At 38.7% G+C, this 16,377-nt stretch overlaps 2 pseudogenes; one reads left to right on the top strand and one right to left on the bottom strand.

Moving 5' to 3' along the window:
• Positions 1-16,377, bottom strand: part of LOC145715134 (EF-hand calcium-binding domain-containing protein 13-like) — a 99,009-nt pseudogene that overhangs the window by 26,590 nt on the left and 56,042 nt on the right.
• Positions 10,198-10,324, top strand: LOC144615395 (U4 spliceosomal RNA; annotated as a pseudogene).

The following is a 16,377-nucleotide window of genomic DNA, read 5'->3' as shown; positions in this document are numbered from 1 at the left end:
CAGTCCTGCAGCCCAGGAATGAATCCCACTTGATCATGGTTAATAATTCTTTTAATATACTGTTGAATTCAATTTGCTAGTATCTTGTTGAGAATTTTTGCATCCATGTTCATCGGGGATATTGGCCTGTAATTCTTTTTAGTGGGGTCTCTGTCTGGTTTGGGAATCGAGGTAATGCTGGCTACATAGAATTAGTCCAGAAGCCTTCCTTCCATTTCTATTGTTTGGAACAGCTTGAGAAGAATAGGTACTAACTCTGCTTTAAATGTCTGGTAGAAGTCCCTTGGGTAGCCATCTGGCCCATTTGTTGGGACTCATTTGTTGGGAGATTTTTGATAACTGATTCAATTTCTTCACTGGTTGTGGGTCTGTTCAAATTTTCTATTTCTTCCAGTTTGAGTTTTGGTAGTGTGTGGGTGTCTAGGAATTTGTCCAATTTCTTACAGATTGTCCAGTTTGTTGGCATATAATTTTTCACAGTATTCTCTAATAATTGTTTGTATTTCTGTGGTGTTGGTTGTGATCTCTCCTCTTTCATCTGTGATTTTATCTATTTGGGTTCTCTCTCTTTTCTTTTTGAGAAGTCTGGCTAGGGTTTTATCAATTTTGTTTATTGTTTCCAAAAACCACCTCTTAGATTAATTGATCTGTTCTACTGTGTTTTTTGTTTTTTGGGTTTTTTTGGATTCCATATTGTTTAGTTCTGCTCTAATCTTTATTATTTCTCTTCTTCTGCTGGCTTTGGGGTTTCTTTGCTGCTCTGCTTCTAGTTCCTTTAGGTGTGAGGGTAGATTCTGTTTTGGGGACTTTTCTTGTTTCTTGAGATAGGCCTGGATTGCAGTGTATTTTCCTCTTAGGACTGCCTTTGCTGCATCCCAAAGGGTTGGGAATGTTTTATTTTCATTCTCATTTGCTTCCATATATTTTTAAATTTCTTCTTTAACTGCCTAATTGACCCACTGATTCTTTAGTAGGATGTTCTTTAACCTCCATGCATTAGAAGGCTTTCCAAATTTTGTCTTGTGGTTGATTTCAAGTTTCATAGCATTGTGATCTGAAAATATTCATGGTATGATCTCAATCCTTTTATATTTATTTAGGGCTGCTTTGTGACCCAGTATGTGATCTATTTTGGAGAATATTCCATGTGCACTCGAGAAGAATGTGTATTCTGCTGCTTTTGGATAAAAAGTTCTGAATATATTTGTCAACTCCATCTGGTCCAGGGTATCATTCAAGACCGTTGTTTCTTTATTAATTTTCTGCCTAGGTCATCTCTCCATTACTGTAAGTGGAGTATTAAAGTCATCCACAGGGAAGATGGCGGCGTAGGAGGATGCCGGGCTCACCGCATCCTGCTGATCACATAGATTCCATCTACACCTGCCTAAATAACCCAGAAAACTGCCAGAAGACTAGCAGAACGGAGTCTCCGGAGCCAAGCATAGACGAGAGGACCATGGAAGAGGGTAGGAAGGGCGGAGAGGCAGTGCGTGCTACAGACTGGCGGGAGGGAGTCAGGGCAGAAGGGCAGCCCGCCGGGCAAGCAGAGCCCCCGAGTCTGGCTTGCAAAAGCGGAGGGGCTGGACGGAGTGTGTTCAGACAGCAAGCAGGACTTAACATCTGGAAGGTTATAAGTTAACAGCTCTGCTCAGAGAGCGGGAAGGCTGGAGGACAACGGGAGGGAGAGTTGTTGAGCCCCGGACGACAAAGCTCAAATTGGTGGGGAACAAAGGCGCTCGCCAGCGCCATCTCCCTCGCCCATCCCCCAGCCAAAATCCCAAAGGGAACCGGTTCCTGCCAGGGAACTTGCTTGCACCGCGCAAACATCCAACGTTGTGCTTCTGTGGATCCATCCCACTGGCGGCGGGTCTGACTCCCTCCCGGTGCCGCAGGGCCCCTCCAGAAGCTGATCACGGAAGGATAAGCTAGCTGAGCCTGCCCCTCCCGCCCCTGTGCACCTTGCCGATCCACCACAGCTAATACGCCAGATCCCCAGCACCATAAGCCTGGCAGTGTGCAAGTAGCCCAGATGGGCCACGGCACGCCACCCCACAGTGAATCCCGCCCCTAGGAGAGGGGAAGAGAAGGTACACACCAGTCTGACTGTGGCCCCAGTGGTGGGCTGGGGGCAGACATCAGGTCTGACTGCGGCCCCACCCACCAACGCAAGTTATTCAAGACAGCACAGGAGAAGTGCCCCGCAGTTCCGCACCACTCCAGGGACTATCCAAAATGACCAAACGGAAGAATTCCCCTCAAAAGAATCTCCAGGAAATAACGACAGCTAACGAACTGATCAAAAACAATTTAAACAATATAACAGAAAGTGAATTTAGAATAATAGTCATAAAATTAATCGCTGGGCTTGAAAAAAGTGTAAAGGACAGCACAGAATCTATTGCTACAGAGATCAAGGGACTAAGGAACAGCCAGGAGGAGCTAAAAAATGCTATAAATGAGCTGCAAAATAAAACAACCACGGCTCGGATTGAAGAGGCAGAGGAGAGAATAGGTGAACTAGAAGATAAAATTATGGAAAAAGAGGAAGCTGAGAAAAAGATAAAAAAAATCCAGGAGTATGAGGGGAACATTACAGAACTAAGTGATGCACTAAAGAGAAATATTCTACACATAATTGGTATTCCAGAGGAGGAAGAGAGAGGGAAAGGTGCTGAAGATGTACTTGAAGAAATCATAGCTGAGAACTTCCCTGATCTGGGGAAGGAAAAAGGCATTGAAATCCAAGAGGCACAGAGAACTCCCTTCAGACGTAACTTGAATCGATCTTCTGCATGACATATCATAGTGAAACTGGAAAAGTACAAGGATAAAGAGAAAATTCTGAAAGCAGCGAGGGATAAATGTGCTCTTACATATAAAGGGAGACCTATAAGACTTGTGACTGATCTCTCTTCTGAAACTTGGCAGGCCAGAAAGGAATGGCAGGAGATCTTCAATGTGATGAACAGAAAAAAATATGCAGCCAAGAATCCTTTATCCAGCAAGTCTGTCATTTAGAACAGAAGGAGAGATAAAGGTCTTCCCAAACAAACAAAAACTGAAGGAATTCGTCACCACTAAACCAGCCCTACAAGAGATCCTAAGGGGGATCCTGTGAGACAAAGTACCAGAGACGTCGCTACAAACATGAAACCTACAGACATCACAATGACTCTAAACCCATATCTTTCTATAATAACACTGAATGTAAATGGATTAAATGTGCCAACCAAAAGACATAGGGTATCAGAATGGATAAAAAAGCAAGACCCATCTATTTGCTGTCTACAAGAGACTCATTTTAGACCTGAGGACACCTTCAGATTGAGAGTGAGGGGATGGAGAACTATTTATCATGCCACTGGAAGTCAAAAGAAAGCTGGAATAGCCATACTTATATCAGACAAACTAAACTTTAAATTAAAGGCTGTAACAAGAGATGAAGAAGGGCATGATATAATGATTACAGGGTCTATCCATCAGGAAGAGCTAACAATTATAAATGTCTATGTGCCAAATACAGGAGCCCCCAAATATATAAAACAATTACTCACAAACATAAGTAACCTTATTGATAAGAATGTGGTAATTTCAGGGGACTTTAACACTCCACTTACAGAAATGGATAGATCATCTAGACACACAGTCAATAAAGAAACAAGGGCCCTGAATGATACATTAGATCAGATGGACTTGACAGATATATTTAGAGCTCTGCATCCCAAAGCAACAGAATATACTTTCTTCTCGAGTGCACATGGAACATTCTCCAAGATAGATCACATACTGGGTCACAAAACAGCCCTTCATAAGTATATAAGAATTGAAATCATACCATGCATACTTTCAGACCACAATGCTATGAAGCTTGAAATCAACCACAGGAAAAAGTCTGGAAAACCTCCAAAAGCATGGAGGTTAAAGAACACCCTACTAAAGAATGAATGGGTCAACCAGGCAATTAGAGAAGAAATTAAAAAATATATGGAAACAAACGAAAATGAAAATACAACAATCCAAACGCTTTGGGATGCAGCGAAGGCAGTCCTGAGAGGAAAATACATTGCAATCCAGGCCTATCTCAAGAAACAAGAAAAATCCCAAATACAAAATCTAACGGCACATCTAAAGGAAATATAAGCAGAACAGCAAAGACAGCCTAAACCCAGAAGAAGAGAAATAATAAAGATCAGAGCAGAAATAAACAATATAGAATCTAAAAAACTGTAGAGCAGATCAATGAAACCAAGAGTTGGTTTTTTGAAAAAATAAACAAAATTGACAAACCTCTAGCCAGGCTTCTCAAAAAGAAAAGGGAGAGGACCTAAACAGATAAAATCATGAATGAAAATGGAATTATTACAACCAATCCCTCAGAGATACAAGCAATTATCAGGGAATACTATGAAAAATTATATGCCAGCAAACTGGACAACCTGGAAGAAATGGACAAATTCCTAAACACCCACACACTTCCAAAACTCAATCAGGAGGAAACAGAAAGCTTGAACAGACCCATAACCAGTGACGACATTGAATCAGTTATCAAAAATCTCCCAACAAATAAGAGTCCAGGACCAGATGGCTTCCCAGGGGAGTTCTACCAGACGTTTAAAGCAGAGATAATACCTATCCTTCTCAAGCTATTCCAAAAAATAGAAAGGGAAGGAAAACTTCCAGACTCATTCTATGAAGCCAGTATTACTTTGATTCCTAAACCAGACAGAAACCCAGTAATAAAAGAGAACTATAGGCCAATATTCCTGATGAATGTGGATGCAAAAATTCTCAATAAGATACTAGCAAATCGAATTCAACAGCTTCTAAAAAGAATTATTCACCATGATCAAGTGGGATTCATTCCTGGGATGCAGGGCTGGTTCAACATTCGCAAATCAATCAATGTGATACATCACATTAATAAAAGAGAAGATAAGAACCATATGATCCTGTCAATCGATGCAGAAGAGGCATTTGACAAAATTCAGCATCCTTTCCTAATAAAAACCCTCGAGAAAGTCGGGATAGAAGGAACATACTTTAACATCATAAAAGCCATTTATGAAAAACCCACAGCTAACATCATCCTCAATGGGGAAAAACTGACAGCTTTTTCCCTGAGATCAGGAACACGACAGGGATGTCCACTCTCACTGCTGTTGTTTAGCACAGTGTTGGAAGTTCTAGCATCAGCAATCAGACAACAAAAGGAAATCAAAGGCATCAAAATTGGCAAAGATGAAGTTAAGCATTTACTTTTTGCAGAAGACATGTTATTATACGTGGAAAATCCGACAGACTCCACCAAAAGTCTGCTAGAACTGATACATGATTTCAGCAAAGTTTCAGGATACAAAATCAATGTACAGAAATCAGTTGCATTCAACAGTTGCATTCATCAGTTGACAAATAAAGAAACTGATCCCATTCACAATTGTACCAAGAAGCATAAAATACCTGGGGATAAATCTAACCAAAGATGTAAAAGATCTGTATGCTGAAAACTATAGAAAGCTTATGAAGGAAATTGAAGAAGATATAAAGAAATGGAAAAACATTCCATGCTCATGGATTGGAAGAATAAATATTGTCAAAATGTCAATACTACCCAAAGCTATCTACACATTCGATGCAATCCCAATCAAAATTCCACCAGCAATCTTCTCGAAACTAGAACAAGCAATCCTAAAATTCATATGGAACCACAAAAGGCCCCGAATAGCCAAAGTAATTTTGAAGAAGACCAAAGCAGGAGGCATCACAATCCCAGACTTTAGCCTCTATTACAAAGCTATAATCATCAAGACAGCATGGTATTAGCACAAAAACAGACACATAGACCAATGGAATAGAATAGAAACCCCAGAACTAGACCCACAAATGTATGGCCAACTCATCTTTGACAAAGCAGGAAAGAACATCCAATGGAAAAAAGACAGTCTCTTTAACAAATGGTGCTGCGAGAACTGGACAGCAACATGCAGAAGAATGAAACAAGACCACTTTCTCACACCATTCACAAAAATAAACTCAAAATGGATAAAGGACCTGAATGTGAGACAGGAAACCATCAAAACCCTAGAGGAGAAAGCAGGAAAAGACCTCTCTGACCTCAGCCGTAGCAATCTCTTACTCGGCACATCCCCAAAGGCAAGGGAATTAAAAGCAAAAATGAACTACTGGGACCTTATGAAGACAAAAAGCTTCTGCACAGCAAAGGAAACAACCAACAAAACTAAAAGGCAACCAACGGAATGGGAAAAGATATTTGCAAATGACATATCGGACAAAGGGCTAGTATCCAAAATCTATAAAGAGCTCACCAAACTCCACACCCGAAAAACAAATAACCCAGTGAAGAAATGGGCAGAAAACATGAATAGACACTTCTCTAAAGAAGACATCCGGATGGCCAACAGGCACATGAAAAGATGCTCAACATCGCTCCTCATCAGGGAAATACAAATCAAAACCACACTCAGATATCACCTCACGCCAGTCAGAGTGGCTAAAATGAACAAATCATGAGACTGTAGATGCTGGAGAGAATGTGGAGAAATGGGAACCCTCTTGCACTGTTGGTGGGAATGCAAATTGGTGCAGCTGCTCTGGAAAACAGTGTGGAGGTTCCTCAGAAAATTAAAAATAGACCTACCCTATGACCCAGCAATAGCACTGCTAGGAATTTACCCAAGGGATACAGGAGTACTGATGCATAGGGGCACTTGTACCCCAATGTTTATAGCGGCACTCTCAACAATAGCCAAATTATGGAAAGAGCCTAAATGTCCATCAACTGATGAATGGAGAAAGAAATTGTGGTTTATATACACAATGGAATACTACGTGGCAATGAGAAAGAATGAAATATGGCCCTTTGTAGCAACATGGATGGAACTGGAGAGTGTGATGCTAAGTGAAATAAGCCATACAGAGAAAGACAGATACCATATGGTTTTACTCTTACGTGGATCCTAAGAAACTTAACAGAAACCCATGGGGGAGGGGAAGGAGAAAAAAAAAAAGAGGTTAGAGTGGGAGAGAGCCAAAGCATAAGAGACTGTTAAAAACTGAGACCAAACTGAGGGTTGATGGGGGGTGGGAGGGAAGCGAAGGTGGGTGATGGGTATTGAGGAGGGCACCTTTTGGGATAAGCACTGGGTGTTGTATGGAAACTAATTTGACAATAAATTTCATATATTGAAAAAAAATAAAGTCATCTACAATTACCGTATTATTATCAGTAAGATTGCTTATGTTTGTGATTAATTTATAAATTTGGGTTCTACCAAGTTGGGGGCATAAACATTTACGATTGTTATCTCTTCTTGATGGATAGGCCCCTTAATTATGACAATAATGCCCTTCTTTATCATTTGCTACCGTCTTTACTTTAAAATCTAGTTTGTCTGATATAAGTATGGCTATTCCAGCTTTCTTTTGACTTCCAGTAGCATGATATATGGTTCTCCATCCCCTCACTTCCAATTTTCAGGTGTCCTCAGGTCTAAAATGAGTGTCTTGTAGACAGCATATAGATGGAACTTGGTTTTTTATCCATGTTGATACCTTATGCCTTTTGATTGGGGCATTTAGCCCATTTACATTCAGAGTTATGACTGAAAGATATGGATTTAGTGTCATTGTGTTATCTGTAGGTTTCATGATTGTGGCAATGTCTCTGGTCCTTTGTAGTCTTTGCAGCATTCCACTCACAGAGTGCCTGCAGGGTTGGTTTAGTGGTCATGAATTCCTTCAGTTTTTGTTTGTCTGGAAAAGCCTTGATCTCTCCTTTCACTCTGAATGACAGCCTTGATGGATAAAGGATTCCTGGCTGCATATTTTTCCTATTCAGCACATTGAATATTTCCAGCTACTCCCTTCTGGCCTGCCAAGTTTCAGTGGACAGGTCTGCTACTACCCTTGTGTGTCTGCCCTTGTAGGTTAAGGCCCGTTTGTCCCTAGCTGCTTTCAGAATTCTCTCTTTATCTTTGTATTTTGCCAATTTCACTATGACATGCCTTGGGGCTGACCTGCTTCTGTTAATTCTGAAGGGAATTCTCTGGGCCTCCTGGACTTGGATGTCTGCTTCCTCCCCCAGATTAGGGAAGCTCTCAACTATAATTTGGTGAAACAAACCTTCTGCCCCTGTCTCTTTCTTCTCCTTCTGGAATTCCTATGATACAGATATTATTATATCTCATTGAATCACTTAGGTCTCTAATTCTCCCCTCGTGGTCTAATATTTTCCTCTCTCTCTCTTTTTCAGCTTCATCATTTTCCATGTTATCTTCTATTTCACTTATTCTTCCCTCTGCTCCTTCATCCTTGCTGTCTCTGCATCTAGTTTATTTTGCATCTCATTTACTGCATTTCTTAATTCATCATGACTATCTCTTGTGTCCTTGATCTCTGCAGCAATAGATTCTCTGCTGTCTTCTATAGTTTTTTCAAGCCCAGCTCTTAGTCTTATGACTATTATTCCAAATTCTTGTTTAGATATATTGTTTATATCTGTTTTGAGCAATTTTTCTGGCTGTCATTTCTTCCTAGAATTTTTGAGAATTCTTCTGTCTAGTCATTTTGTCTAGTTTTCTGTCTTTTACGTGTTTTAATAGTTTGTTATGTGTCCTGCCCCTGTGAGTACTACTATGTTAAAAAGGGGTCATATACTATCCAGGGCCTGACCCTTCAGGAGGTGTTTTTGGAGTGTGTCACATGCTCTCTGTTGTTGTGACTCTGGTTGCTTTATACCCCTACTCGCACTGGTGGTTTGGACTTTCCACCAGGCGTGCTTTGATTTGTTCATTGAAGTAACCCTGGAAAAAATTAAAAAGGGGAGGGGGTGGAAGAAGCCTTATCCCATAGAAAGAGGGAAATGACAGAAGCAGGGAAAGAGAAAAAAAAATTGAGCAGGCAGAGAATCAGAGAAACTATATGGCTTAATCTAGAGAGAGAGAGAAAAATAAAGAAGGAGGAGATACAGAAGAGGTGTAAAATGCATAGATTAAAAATGCCTGCTTAAACAAATTAACAACCAGAATAGAGAAGGGAAGGAAGAAGAAGAAGGAGAAAAGACAAGAAAAGAAAATATGTATTTCCAAAAATCAAATCAGAAAATGAAAAACTGCCGGACCGTTGTCCGATGGTGCCCTGGAACCAGTGGTTGTGCTGGTCTGGAGGAGGGACCCTCTGGTTGGGTAAGGGTCAATTCTCCCTCCAGCAGATATGCAGTTGCCAGGCATGGTGAGGCAGGGTTTGGTGTAAGCAGTCCAACCTCCACTGGGGGCCTGCTGTCCTGTTCCCTGAAGCCCCACCATGTTGGTGATTGGAGGAAAATGGCATCGTCGCAGTTTCTCCTCCCTAGACCAAACCACCCTGTTCAGGCAGCCCTCACAGCACAGCACAGGCACGATCTGGTCAGTTTGTCCCGCTCCACAGTCTCCTGCACCTCCCAGGCACTCAGCTGGGATTCAAACCCCAACGTCTTAAAGGATCCCACTCCACACACCCGGGTTCTGGGGTGGCACCACTCTGCCAAGCTGACAAAGGGCCTCTCAGGACAGAATCTTAAGCAGGATCCATGCCCAGCACAGAGCCTGATGTGGGGCTCCATCTCACAACGCTGCGGTCATGACCTGAGCTAAAATCAAAAGTCGGACACTCAACTGACTGAACCAACCAGGCACCACTCTACCCGAGTTCTAATCTTAATTCTACCACATACTAGCTATGTGACTTCTTTAACCTCTGGGCTGTGGTTTTCCCATCCATAAAATAAAAATAATAGAGTTGATGTGAGAATTAAGTGAGTTAATAAATAAAAATTATTTAGAACAGTACTGGCACATAGTAAACCCTCAATAAATGTGAGTAATATAATAAGTATTATTGTTATTACTTGATACAGACAAGTCTAGAATTATAGAGGTGCGTACTTAACACCAGGGCCCGGGTAGCTCAGTCAGTTAAGCGTCGACTTCAACTAAGGTCACGATCTCTCAGTTTGTGAGTTCGAGTCCCCCATTGGGCTCTGTGCTGACAGCTCAGAACCTGGAGCCTGTTTCGGATTCTGTGTCTCCCTCTCTCTCTGCCTATCTGCTGCTCGCACTTTGTCTCTTGCTCTCTCAAAAATAAATAAACATTAAAAAAAAATTTAATACAAAACAAACAAACAAAAAAAAGACAGGGCCCAGCTTTGCACAGTGGCAGTATCATAGCCAATGAGGTTTATCCGAGGCGCGATTATTGCTAATTGAAAACTTTTCCCAAAAAAGACAGGGCCCCGGAAAATCTTTCCGTCTGAAAATTATTAATAAAAACACTTTAGTCACCTTTTTAGGAATTCAAGAAGAAAGCCTGTTCTCTGCCAGAGGTATGACTAGAAGGAATAAAATCTCCAATGATAACCTAAATCCCAAGGCCATCATGTGTGAGTGTCAGGTTCCAAATCAATTTATATAATACATAAATCTCAAAGAATTAATATAAAACTGTCACCAGCTAATATCTTTATGGAAAAAAATTAAATTGGATCCCAATTTCACTCTAAACATAAAAATCAATTTCAGGTGAATTAAAGACTTAACTATGAAAAAGAAATACTTAAAAACTTTTAGGAGAAAATATTGGGAAATATCTTAACGTCCTCAAAATAGTGACAGGCTTCTATTTTCCTTATAAAGGCTAAGTTATCTGCTAAATGTGAGAAGGGCTAAGGTTGGAGTAGGAATGGAAGTTTGAGAGAATGGAGATTGTTAATTAGTTATTTCAGAGAGTAAAAGAATAAACTAACTGGGAGAGGGTGGGAATCACATAATTCCTAGGTAGTGCTGAGGGCCACCAGACACTGATGGTCAAGATTTCAAAGTGTTCAATCTGCTGAGCTATATAATTTTCTCTAGAAATGATGTCAGCCACGAGGAAAAGCCAGGGTTGGGAGTTTTGTAAGACAGGTGCAACCAAAGGGCAATTTAGGGTACTGAAGACTGTAGGGTATTCGAGGTACACAGACCAGTGATTTTCAAGTGGATAAGGAAGAAAAGTGAAAACAGGGAGACTGGTGGGTAAGGACAAAGTTGAGGGATAAATGGATAGAAGGTCCCAATGAGGTATACAGAACCAATAAGCTGTCTGGTGAAGAAATGAGCAGCCAGATGAAGAAAAAAGGAAAGCAGTGAATATAAATGTGCAATATTTAACAACAAGAAAGGAAATTTAACTATAGATACGAGTAAGATAATATACTATACAACTCCGTGATAATAAAACTTTTTAACTCGGGGTGCCTGGGTGGATCAGTTGATTAAGCATCCTACTTCGGCTTGGGTCACGACCTCACTGTTTGTGAGTTCGAGCCCCACGTCGGGCTCTGTGCTGACAAGCTCAGAGCCTAGAGTCTGCTTAGATTCTGTGTTTCTGTCTCTTTCTGCCCCTCCCCGGCTCGTGCTCTCTCTGTCTCTCAAAAATAATAAAAATGTTTAAAAACAAAAACAAAAACTTTTTATCTCCACGAAACTAAAATTCCTAGGATAAATGAAGTGACTAACAATGCAAATAATCTCTTCATCCAATTAATCTATTATGTTCCACCTTGTATAGAAAGCAAATTAAATTGATTTCTAGTGTAAGGTAAAATAACTGTTACTTAAAATGCACTATTACCCAACAGCTAAGCACAAAATAACAAAATGCTACTTTTCGCTTCAATTTTTAAACTAGCTTCACTCCATTTAAAATGTACATATAAGACCTTGTATTTCTTTACAGTGAGCTTCTGAGTGGCCAAGACTGTCTTTCTCATCTTAACAGCTCATCAGCTTAACAGAAAGCATATATAACAATGGCTCAGTAAATATTACTGAATAAATTGGAAGATGGAAAAAAATATATAAACAAATGAAAGAGGAAATTCTGCATATGAGTACTCAGCGCTAGTCACTAGATGGCATCACTTCCCCAAACTGGGAAGACGTTTTACATCTTCCGAAAAGGAATTTTATATACACGGTTCTAGCTCTTTATAGTAAGTGTGAGGATAAACAGGAAGCTCGTAAAAACTTTCAATTCATTTGCACATGGAAGTGCTCGAGATTTAGAAATCATTAACAGAGAAGATTGAAACCAAACATCAGCAGTAAGCCAGGCATCTGTTTGGCTGATGATCTACAGGATGACTACCTCTTCTAGTCTGCTACACTCTTCTAAAGTTTGTCACACCAGTTGGTCCACTAAAAGCACAATATATGTTGGGGTGGGTGGCTCAGTCGGGTAAGTGTGTCCAACTCTTGAGTTCCGCTCAGGTCACGATCTCATGGTTTGTGAGATCGAGCTGTGCACTGGGCTCTGTAACTGACAGTGTGGAGTCTTCTTGGGATTCTCTCTCTCTCCCTTTCTCTCTCTCTGCCCTGCCCCTGCTCTTTCTCTGTCTCTCAAAATAAATAAATAAACTTGAAAAAGCAAATAAAAGCACAAAATGTGATGTTCTTACATAATTTTTCAGAGAAGCGTTCCGTATTGGTCATCATTGTATCAATGAAATCTTTAAAATTCACTTTTTTCGTTTCTAAGGAGAAAAGAATATTTTCTTCAATATCTTCAAATGTTAATTATGACAACTATAGAATTATGTAAAATAAATTATAGGGAGATAACATGATTATAGCCATCAGCTAATACCACTAAAAATATATGGTTCTAAGAGGAAAAAGCAATTCAACACACAAGGAGAAAGTAAAACTGAAAAATGCCAGGAAAGTTAATCAAAATCTTTCTAGTTACAAGCGTACAACATTTTTAATTTTAACTTACATTATCTTGTCTTGGCCTGACAACAACTCAAAGATATGTCGGTAAAGAATTAGTGTATTATTTTATACATTTTAAAAAATACTTAGACATGATATCATGATTTTTTTCCCCAGGTCACAAAAGGAAATACAAGATCAGAGATTAGAAGTGAGCTTTCTTGACCTCTGGTTTCTCCCACCTCAGGCTACCATTCACATTGTTATCTTTATTCCAGTATGCTTTTGAAACTATTAAACATTTTAATAGTCATTCTATACTTAGAAAATGTCTTTCTTTGATTATATATAATATCCCAATATTAGAATGGATAAAGATTTCTAGGAATTTTCTAAGGCCGCATATAAAGGTTTTATATAAATAGGATGAGCTTTTGATAACACTACTCCTTTGTTTATCCCACTAAAAAAATCAAATTCCAGTTCTAATCTATAAAAGATAAGGCACAGCCTATTGCCTATTTCCAAGATAAAGAATCTTTGAGAAGTTTACTTTAAGGAGCACCAAATTACTTTGTATTCTTAACCAAATATTTAAAGACTTGAAAAAAATGAGACTTTGAAAAATTCTAGGCGAATGTTAGAGTTAATGAAGATTTACATTCACTAACAGGAACATATAACTTTCTAAAGCAATAGATTCCCTATTTTTGATAATGTCTATTTGATACACAAATGTTTTAGCTGAACCACTGAACCCACCTCCCATTTGAAGAACATTATTGTTTTAAGGACAAAATTACTTTTTATTTTTATTATTTTTTAATATAGTTTATTGTCAAATTGGTTTCCATACAACACCCAGTACTCATCCCAACAAGTGCCCTCCTCAATGCCCATCAGCCACTTTCCCCTCTCCCCCACCCCCATCAACCCTCAGTTTGTTCTCAGTATTTAAGAGTCCTTATGGTTTGCCTCACTCCCTCTCTGTAACATTTTTCCCCCTTCCTCTCCCTCACAGTTGAAGAACATTATTAACACCACTGCATCTGCGTCTGTGCTTCCCCCATTCTATTCTACTGCTTCTCTACAGAGAGAACATTGCTGAATTTTTTAAAATTAACCAAGGTCTTGCTTTTTTACATAAAATTTTACACAGGATAAACAAAATATTCCTTAATTTTGTTTTACAGCTCTATAAAAATAATCACACTATAGCAACCTAGACTTGCTTTTTTCATTCAATATATTTCCAAGAACCATCCATATAGTATATTGCTATAGTTCATTTTCACTAACGTACACATTATCAGTATTTCATCATGCATCAGTGGTAAATACCACAATTTATTTATACATTCTATCACCGATCATGTTGTTTCTTTTTGTTCCTTCCTTCCTTCCTTCCTTCCTTCCTTCCTTCCTTCCTTCTTTCCTTCCTCCCTTCCTTCCTTTTTCTATTAGGATCAGAGCTGCTATGAGCACTTTTAACATGTCTCCTTGCACATCAGTGCAGAGATTTTCTGGGATGTATCACTAAAAAATGGATTTTCTAAGCCATGAAGTATGAAAACCTTACAGAATACTACATAATGTTTTTCAAAGTTCTTTCACCACTTTTGCCTTATTTACCAACAATTAAATTAACAGACCTTAATTTTTGCCAATTTGGTCAGCATCAAAAGGTATTTCATTGTGACCTAAATTTTGCATTTCCCTGATTACTATGATGTATAAAAAGACTTCATATGATTATTAGCAACTTATGTTTCTTCATCTGGCAATGGCTGTTCTTGTAATTTGGCCATTTTTCTCTTGGGTTGTTAATTTATAGGGGTTTTCTATTTATTCTCCACAATGATCTTTCGCTGTTATGAGTGTTACAAATAATCTTTACTCTGGAATGCCTGGGTGGCCCAGTCAGTTAAGCATCCAACTTTGGCTCAGGTCATGATCTCACAATTCATGAGTTCAAGCCCCGCTTAGGGCTCTGTGCTGACAGCTGGGAGCCTGGAGCCTGCTTCAGATTCTGTCTCCCTCTCTCTCTGCTCCTCCCCATCTCATACTCTGCACCTCTCTCTCTCTCAAAAATAAATAAACATTAAAAAAAATTTTTTTTAATAATAATCTTTGCTACATTTGTGGCTTGTATTTTCATTCTGTTTGTATTACCTTTTAATAAAGAGAAGTTCTTATTTTTAATGTAGTCAAATGTATAAATCTTTTCTTTTCTGGTTAGTGATTTTGTATCTTAAAAATAATTCCTTGTAACTCTAAGTCAGAAAATTTTTCTTCTTTCTCTAAAGAGAATTTTAGTGTTCGTATCTGGAAATCATTACTGAATATGATATATAGGTAGGGATCCAATTCTATTTTTTACATTTGAATAATTAATTATTCCAGCACCATTTATTAACTGGTGCTTCCCCTCCCCCCCAGTAATCTGCCACCTCATTATATATGTTTCCTTATATGTGTGTAGATATATTTGGAAGTTACTTATCCTGTCCTATCAGTCAATTTCTCTATCCCTGTGCCATTTTCACACTGTTTTACTTACTGTAACTTTATAATGAGTCTTAATATCCAGGGTAGCAAGATCCCTCCAACACCACTCATACACCCTATCCACGTTTTTCTTCCTCAAGAGTGTTTTAGCTACTCTTGATCTTTGTTTATGCATACAAATATTAGAATCAATTCATCAAAAACGTCAGGGTTTTATTAGAATTGCTTTAGATAAGTAAATTAATTATGAGAATTGGCAGACTTGGGGGTCTCTGAGTCCATTAATATGGGATATATTCCAATTTATTTAGGTATTCTATAATGTCTTTTAACAAAGTCTTATTTTCTCACGTAAGGCACATAACTTCTATTTGTTCTATTCTTTTTTTGCTTTTCATTATGGAAAAATTTTAATACACACAAAATAAGAAATATATTGTAATAAAAGTTCACATACTCTTCCTGTACTCTTCACATACTCTTCATGGCCATTCTTATTTCATCGATAGCCCCACACACTTGTCTATCTCACAACCACCCTTTCTCTTTAGAAAAGATGCTGCTAAGTTATAAGGGTAGAGATACTCAAAACTAGTACCTTCCTTATGAATTATAGGCTTTGGCATAATAAAGAGTCATTTGTCCCATTTAATGACTTCTGTCCTGACCTCTTCCTTGTCAGAAAGCAAAACCACAAACTCTACTTTCTTTTTGTTTGTACTTTTGCCTATAGGAAAAAAATGTCTGGAAAGACTGTTAATACTGGATATTTCTGGATCATGGGATTTTGTGTGTTTTGTTGTGCTTTTGAGTATTTTTCTGTATTGACTTCATTTTAATGGACTTTTTTCTAATCAAAAAAATAAAGTCATTATTCTGAGGGAAAAAAATAGCAAAGTGACCATCTTTTCACATGTGTCAACCCAGTTTTCACTTACTGTCAGCTTCAGTCAACTCTGTGATCTTCTCAAATTCTGGCTTAGAAAGGTAAACTCCAAAATGCTGAAGACAAGTATTCATATCCTCATAATCAATATTTTCATCTTTAATTTTATCAATGGCTTTAATGACATCAGTCAACACTGAAAATAAAGCAGTATGCTAATGAGTATTAAATATA

The sequence above is a fragment of the Panthera onca genome, assembly GCF_046562875.1.
Source record: "Panthera onca isolate mPanOnc1 chromosome E1 unlocalized genomic scaffold, mPanOnc1 haplotype 2 h2.Chr16_ul_13, whole genome shotgun sequence".
Lineage (NCBI taxonomy): Eukaryota > Metazoa > Chordata > Mammalia > Carnivora > Felidae > Panthera > Panthera onca.
The sequence above is the reverse complement of the archived record's forward strand: the minus strand, read 5'-3'. Positions and strand labels throughout refer to the sequence as shown.